This window comes from Onychostoma macrolepis, chromosome 15 (genome assembly GCF_012432095.1).
Source record: "Onychostoma macrolepis isolate SWU-2019 chromosome 15, ASM1243209v1, whole genome shotgun sequence".
Classification (NCBI taxonomy): Eukaryota; Metazoa; Chordata; class Actinopteri; order Cypriniformes; family Cyprinidae; genus Onychostoma; species Onychostoma macrolepis.
In genome coordinates this window covers 19,930,775-19,938,985 of record NC_081169.1, presented here as the reverse complement: position 1 = coordinate 19,938,985, position 8,211 = coordinate 19,930,775, and positions in this window count along the sequence as shown.

Sequence of the window (8,211 nt, the reverse complement as noted above, 5' to 3'; positions counted from 1 at the left end):
ATATTCCGAGCTCAGAGCCCTCCCTCAGGACAGTACGCCAAATATGCTTACAATTTGCTCAATAAGATTATATGTAAATGTGAACTCGTGAAATTATAATTTGATTGTTTTTTAATAATAAAGCTGCAATTTCTGTCAATTTACAGGTTAACCGCAAAAATATTATAATCATAAAGCAATTGTAGTGGATTCCTGTTGTCAGCCCTCATCCTATTATCACTTTCATTATGCACCACTATATATTTTGTGCAACAATAGGCCTGTATTGCAGAAAATGGACTTTACATGGGCATGATCCACCCATATTGACATCATTGCTAGAGAGGTAGTTTAGTATGTGTCAAAATTAGCTTGATGACTCATCATTAACATTTCATTCCCCCTCCCCACCCACTGGACAACTGTTCACTTTCACCCCCAACCAACTGGACATCTGTTTGGGCATGGTTATCCACCTTCACTATCCCAAACTACTAGGTTATCACCCCCCATCCAAAGGAATTTACATCAGTGTTTTGAACTTTGTGTGTTTTTGAGGTGAAACTGTTCAAAACTGTTCAAAACTACACTGTAAAAAGTGATAAGTTGACTTAACTTAAAAAAATTTAGGAAACCCGTTGCCTTAAAATTTTTAAGTAAATGATAATTAAAAAAAATAAGTTAATTGAATTGTCAAGTTCACTTTACTTTTTTTTTTTTATTATGTACTTAATAATTTTAAGGCAACGGGTTTCCTAATTTTTTTTAAGTTAAAGGGTTAGTTCGCCCATTTAAGACATGAAGTTGTATGCAATCCTTACCAGCACTATAGTGCATACACACTGACCCACCCTTTAGTCACCTCCCTGGTCAGAGTTCTGGCCGCTGGAAGTTTTTCAAGATAGTACTCCCGGTTAGTTTCCGGGGCCTCAAAACTGTGCGTTTTTACGTGAAAAAAGTATTTGCGTTTCAAAGCTTGATTAATTTACATCACAAAAAACACGCCTGACAAAATTCATACCTCAGTTTTAATCGGCACTATTTTCTTTCCATTTCTATCAATCCGCTGCTGTCAACGCCAACAGTGCGCACGCTCAGATCAGCTGCTCCATAGTGTTTACACAATCGAATGACAACGACATAAAAGTAGAAAATGAACAATGGTGCGAACTTGTAAATTCCCAGGCTGTGACCACAAGAATGTGCCGGGATCACCGTTCAGATTCCATCGTTTTCCAGTTTCGGATATAGCTACGAGACAGCTTTGGCTGGTTGACATCGGCTACTCTGCGGGAGCTAAAATATCGAGAATCAAGGATTTCCGTGTGTGCAGTGCTCACTTCAGCGAAGACGATTACATCCCCAACCAAGGAGGAAAAAGAAAAAAAAAAGATTTTAAAGAGTTTTGCTGTACCAGTACCACGGGTAAGCTCTATTTACTAACTTTATGATCCAATGTCTAAACTGTACGGTAAACACGGTATCCCTTTGGCGTTGTGCTAAAATTACTTTCATCATCATCTGTTCCTTCTGACATTGTGCTAAAATTGGTTTCGTCATCAGAAGTTTCGTAGTCAGACATGTTGTCAGCGAGTCGCGCTATCAACAGCTGATCTGAACGTGCGCACTTGTTGACGTTGACAGCGGATTGATAGAAATGGAAAGAAAATAGTGCCGATTAAAACTGAGGTATGAATTTTGTCAGGCGTGTTTTTTGTGATGTAAATTATTCAAGCTTTGAAACGCAAATACTTTTTTCACGTAAAAACGCACAGTTTTGAGGCCCCGGAAACTAACCGGGAGTACTATCTTGAAAAACTTCCAGCGGCCAGAACTCTGACCAGGGAGGTGACTAAAGGGTGGGTCAGTGTGTATGCACTATAGTGCTGGTAAGGATTGCATACAACTTCATGTCTTAAATGGGCGAACTAACCCTTTAAGTCACCTTTCACTTTTTACAGTGATGTGCTTTAAACTTTAAAATGTGAAGCAGTGTATTGGTTGGTAAACGGGATGGTTAAGGTGAGTTTTTATTAAAGTTTTTTCACATAGGCCTCCATTGGAAGAAAAAACTCTAGCATGCATGCAATAGAAACAATGTAATGACTGTGTTTTCCAGAAACAATAAAGAAGTCAAGACGAGTATTTACGTGCTGTTGAACAATTTTAGAAAAGCAGTGAAATATCTCAAACAAAAATGAATCAGACATGTTCATTAAACAATAGCATATGGCAGTTGTCAAAATGGTACAAAGTTAAAGAAAAGAAAAAGAGCTGAGCTTCTTACACTGTGCCACGATCAGGGCTGTATTAACCATTGGGCTAGGTCCGGGCAAGGAGGGGGCCTGCAATTGGCTGTGGAGTAGAGTGACTGGCCATCGGTAGCGCTGATAGCCAAAGCCCCCCATGCACCCCAATTACTAGCGCTATTATTTAGTGGAGCTTTTCTGTATTTTACTTTTGAACAACCTGCACGTATACCTAGCTATCAGGTGATATCACTGCACCTAATGTCCACATTCACCTCTCTTCATTTCGTTCTGGCATAATCTGGAAATGGTCATGCAAAGAACAATCTTCGATAAGTAAAAATGTAAACTATTCCAAAAAAAAAACTTTGGTGCTTTTGGCAGTGTGGGCAGGTGCCAAATCCTGCTGGAAAATGAAATCAGCATCTTTAAAAAGCTGGTCAGCAGAAGGAAGCATGAAGTGCTCCAAAATTTGTTGGTAAACGGGTGCAGTGACTTTGGTTTTCAAAAAACACAATGGACCAACACCAGCAGATGACATTGCACCCCAAATCATCACAGACTGTGGAAACTTAACACTGGACTTCAAGCAACTTGGGCTATGAGCTTCTCCACCCTTCCTCCAGACTCTAGGACCTTGGTTTCCAAATAATATACAAAACTTGCTCTCATCTGAAAAGAGGACTTTGGACCATTGGGCAACAGTCCAGTTCTTCTTCTCCTTAGCCCAGGTAAGACGCCTCTGATGTTGTCTGTGGTTCAGGAGTGGCTTAACAAGAGGAATACGACAACTGTAGCCAAATTCCTTGACACATCTGTGTGTGGTGGCGCTTGATGCCTTGACCCCAGCCTCAGTCCATTCCTTGTGAAGTTCATCCAAATTCTTGAATCGATTTTGCTTGACAATCCTCATAAGGCTGCGGTTCTCTCGGTTGGTTGTGCAACTTTTTCTTCCACACTTTTTTCTTCCACTCAACTTTCTGTTAACATGCTTGGATACAGCACTCTGTGAACAGCCAGCTTCTTTGGCAATGAATGTTTGTGGCTTAACCTCCTTGTGAAGGGTGTCAATGATTGTCCTCTGGACAACTGTCAGATCAGCAGTCTTCCCCATGATTGTGTAGCCTAGTGAACCAAACTGAGAGACCATTTTGAAGGCTCAGGAAACTTTTGCAGGTGTTTTGAGTTGATTAGCTGATTGGCATGTCACCATATTCTAATTTGTTGAGATAGTGAATTGGTGGGTTTTTGTTAAATGTGAGCCAGAATCATCACAATTAAAAGAACCAAAGACTTAAACTACTTCAGTCTGTGTGCACTGAATTTATTTAATACACGAGTTTCACAATTTGAGTTGAATTACTGAAATAAATGAACTTTTCCACAATATTCGAATTTATTGAGCTTTAAATAGGATTTTTATCCTATCAAAATTTTTGATGCATTGAAATTTCATAATTCTTGTTACCAATTTCAATATTACACAAAAAAATACTAGCCTAAGTAAAAACAAGCTGACAAAATTCTGAATTAAGTTATGTCCACCATAGTAAACCACACCCACTACCAGGCCCTACACTGGAGGGATGATCACATACCAGCATCATTTTTTTAAACATTTTTAAAAATTAAAAAGAGTTGTTTTTAATAAATCAAGGTCAATTCCTAATTGACGAAAGCATTCTCCCTATTGTTAACATTAGAACAGAGTTTTTCACTTTAAAGATAATGAAAACAGGGCATAATAACATTTATATAAGTTTTCTTCTAAACAATCACCTCTAAGCTACTACTCATTTAGTTATTCACACTTAATTCAGTTATTGCTTTATTCACTCTTTGATTTTTGTCAAGCTTAAGACTTGTGGTGTGTTATATCAATTCAAATGCGCCCATGTACATAGCTCAACGTCTAAACTTTTACAACCTCAGAGAAACGGTTATTTTGTATCATGCTGTGTAGGTCTAGATAATGAGAAAGGATGTCTGGTCGGGACGAAGAATCATCAACGTGTGAATATTAGTTGTTCGATGGCTGTAAAAACATCTTGTTTTCTGGGGGTTGCAACTCATTTACACTGTAAAAAAAAAATAGTTGTCTCAACTTAAAATAATTTGTTACCACGCTGACTTAGAATTTTTAGTTTATTCAACTGAAATATTCGAGTTGTCCCTCAAATTAACATTGAGTAACTTAAAATTTCAAGTTGACTAAACTAAAAAAAAATAAGTCAGCGGGGTAACAAATTATTTTAAGTTTTATAGCGTCTACGTCAGGGCTCTCAGCCCGCCCTCTGTTCGTTGATTGGCCCGGCTGCTGAGGAGCCGGAGATAAACTGGGAGATGGATTATTTATAACTTTTTGAAACAATTCTTTTTTTACAGTGTACAATCTAATGAGTTTTTTGTGAGGGTCTGGCACTGTGAACTTTAGTGGTGTGTTGGGTAAAGTTCAGTGGGTCAAAACAGTTCATTTTTTCTAAGATGTTCAGTGACCAGAGGATGTCCATTGCCTCTATTTTATGGCATGCACCTGTGACAAGTTCAGGAAGAAAATATTTTTTTCTAAGAAAAACAGGAATATTTATTTATAATGGGGTATCTGGTGTAAATTTTTCTAAGAATTTTTCCAGACTTGATTTTTATAATAGGTCTGGATAATTTGCATGGGATTTGCTGTGAAATTTATAGCAAGTTCAGGATGATAATAAAATATATCAGAATCAGAAAGAGCTTTATTGCTAAGTGTGTTTACACACACAAGGAATTCATCTTGGTGCCAAGAGCTTCCAGTACAGAAAGTACAGATATAGTGCAGACATACATATAATTTCAGGTAATAAAACACTAACAATGAAGAGAATAGATAATAAACAATAAAAAGAAAATATACACTGTTAGACATTTCTGTAATTTCCACAGTTATTTACTGTATATCACCCAGTATAATACTGCAAATAACTGTAATTCCCTTTGCATCATGGGAATTTTCTGTGACGTCAGACCCCACGTACAGAGACTTACTGTATTTTTTTAAATTGCTGTATACTACTGTAACGGTCTCTTTGGCGCCATTATATTATTATATTATATTGGTTGTTTTATTTTCCTCATTTCTTACATTTGGATTGACACAATTTGCCCTACACCGTGTCTACAACGCCGCAACAGCTTGGGACTGACTACTGGATGTGTTTCATCGCTTCTAATGATTGGAAAATCCGTTTGTACTTCGTGTCAGAAACAGCGCCAGCGCTTGTAGTACATCTGTACATCAGAAATATACCGGGGCGTCACATTACTGTCCGCATCCACTGTAGATAATATATATAATGGGTTCTATATTGTTTTTTATCGAGTCCGAGGAAGACACGGAAGCAGCGGGCAGCGTCGCGGGTTTTTCGAGACACCCCTCGCTGCAGACTGTAGCGCGGTGACGTCAGGTACCTACGTCAGGTATGTGTTTACCGCGCATGCGTAAAGTGACGTATGGTATGTCTATGACACGCTGGGGCATTGCGTGTGTAATTTGCATTACGTGGTGACGGTAGGTGTTTTCGCGTCGTGCGTGACGTAACACGTCATAAAAACGCATGCGCATACTTAACAGAATACTCTACTAAAATGTAAGAGTATTAAGAATGCTAAGGTGGAAAAAAAATAAAACAATAAAATGTAATACAGCACATATACATGATTTTAACCATGTCTCATCTCAGGTAAAATGATACGGAATTACAGAGTTTATTCTGTAATATCTGTGTAGTATATTTATTAACATTCTGTTGCACTTTACTTCACTGTGTATATTGTAATATTACCCTTTAACGGCACCTTATATATTTCTTATTAGGCTAGTCAAGATTACAAAAGATAATTTCAGTCGTCAGCTCTAGTGGCACAGATGGTAAAACACGTGGTTTATACATTTTGACGCGATCGATCCAGGTTCGAATCCGCCTTCTAGCAAAGTTTTTTCTCCCTTTTCAAATTTCAAATCACATCAAAAAAGCATTTATTTTCAATAAAAATTAAGGAAATAATCAAAAAGTTGTGAGGGAGGGCTTTATTGTCCCAATAAGGTGATATCCATTTAATAATTTGAATTAAAATTATAATTTACACTCAATAAGTTATTATTGCATACTGTTTTATATTGTAGTACAATACTGAGGTGCAGATAATTACCACTGTTTGCAATAAGTAGTTTAAATAGCAGAAAATCCTGCTATCACTTAGTGCAAATAGCTGCTGCCTTTCTTATTTTAATCTGTCCTCTGTCGTGGTTCTTGTTTATTTATTTATTTAGTATAATTTTGGACATTTTTCTTTTGCTTTGGCAATTCTGCATGTGAAATATTTAAGCCAATAAAGTAGTTTTAAATTCAATTGACTACATACAGTATATTTTCAGTGTCTGCATCCTATTTTATGCATGGTGCCTCCAAAAAACCAAACTGATAACAGTGACCTTTTTTTTAATTATTATTTCAAAGAACAAAACAGAAAATATAATTGTATATACAAATATAGATTAAGACCATAGACTATAAACATGACACATGAGAAAGAAAAAAAAAAATTGCATCTACTCATTCATCCATCACAATCAACAATCAACCGAGCAGTAGCCCTCAAATTCTTTGAATGAATAAAACCCACACAGGACTCCCCTCCTGCCATTCTCGACATACCTAGGTGTGCAGTCTTTAAATACAGTATCTCACTGCACCGTAGGCACTGGGTCTGTGAATACGGCACCCGGCACTCCTGTCTGTATTGTGCAGAAAATGCACTCCAGTTCACGACACCTAATTTACATAAAAGAACAAACAATATTAAATAATTTTGAGGAAAGGCAAAAGAGCCATACAAGGAAAATATTTTAAATGTATTTTTAAATATTATAGGATGGTGTTAGAAAAAGAGTGTTGTTTGCTTTGTCTGTAAAGTACCTAAGAGATTTAATTTATAATCATCATTAACCAACTAAATTAAAAAAGTTTGTCAAGTCAAAATTTAGGTTGGCTTGGCTTGAGAAAGCATAGCCTGGAACAATTTGAAAGTTTTACAGTTGAGGGCAATACAGTCTATCAGGAAAAAAACAGATAGTTGAGATGAGACAGACAGAAAGATGAGAAGAGAGACAGACACTCAAATACTTTTTACAGTATTCGCTACATGTTAAGGAGTTAAAGAACGATCTGTCTAGACATATGAAGTGAGCCTCTTCTCTGAATTTCGTCTCACTGATAATGTCCCTAAAAAGTCATATGAACATGAAGGTAAATTTAAGAGGTAACACTTTACAATAAGGTGTCATTTGTTAACACTAGTTAATGTATTAATTAACATGAACTAACAATGAATAATACATTTGTTACAGTATCTATTAATTTTTGATAATGTTAATGAAAAAGATGACAAATATGAGAAACATACATACACATACACATACACACACACACACACATATATATATATATATATATATATATATATACATACACAGTATATGTATGTATGCATGTATGTATGTATGTATTTATTTATTTTTATTTTTTGCAATGCATGCAATTCATTACTTTATTAATATAAGTATTTCTGCTCTATTTTAATACATCTTTAAAGGCTAATTTTAGGCGAAATAAGACTTTTAAAGACCAGCACCAGAATCCCTGTCACTTCGAATACTAACACATATCATAAAGCATGTCATAAATGTTTGAAATCGCACACATTTGCAATGACACTGTCTATGATTAAGACCAAATCATCCTTACAATTAAAAGTCAACACAACACAAACTTACATTTATAAGAAAACAAAAGTAAGTAAAACCGAAAGTGAATGATCCATTATTGAACCGGCGTATTTACAGTAAATACATAGGTAACGTAGGTACGTGGCGTCACCGCGCTACTGCGCATGCGTTTTATAGACATACCATACGTCACTTTGCGCATGCGCGGTAAACACATAC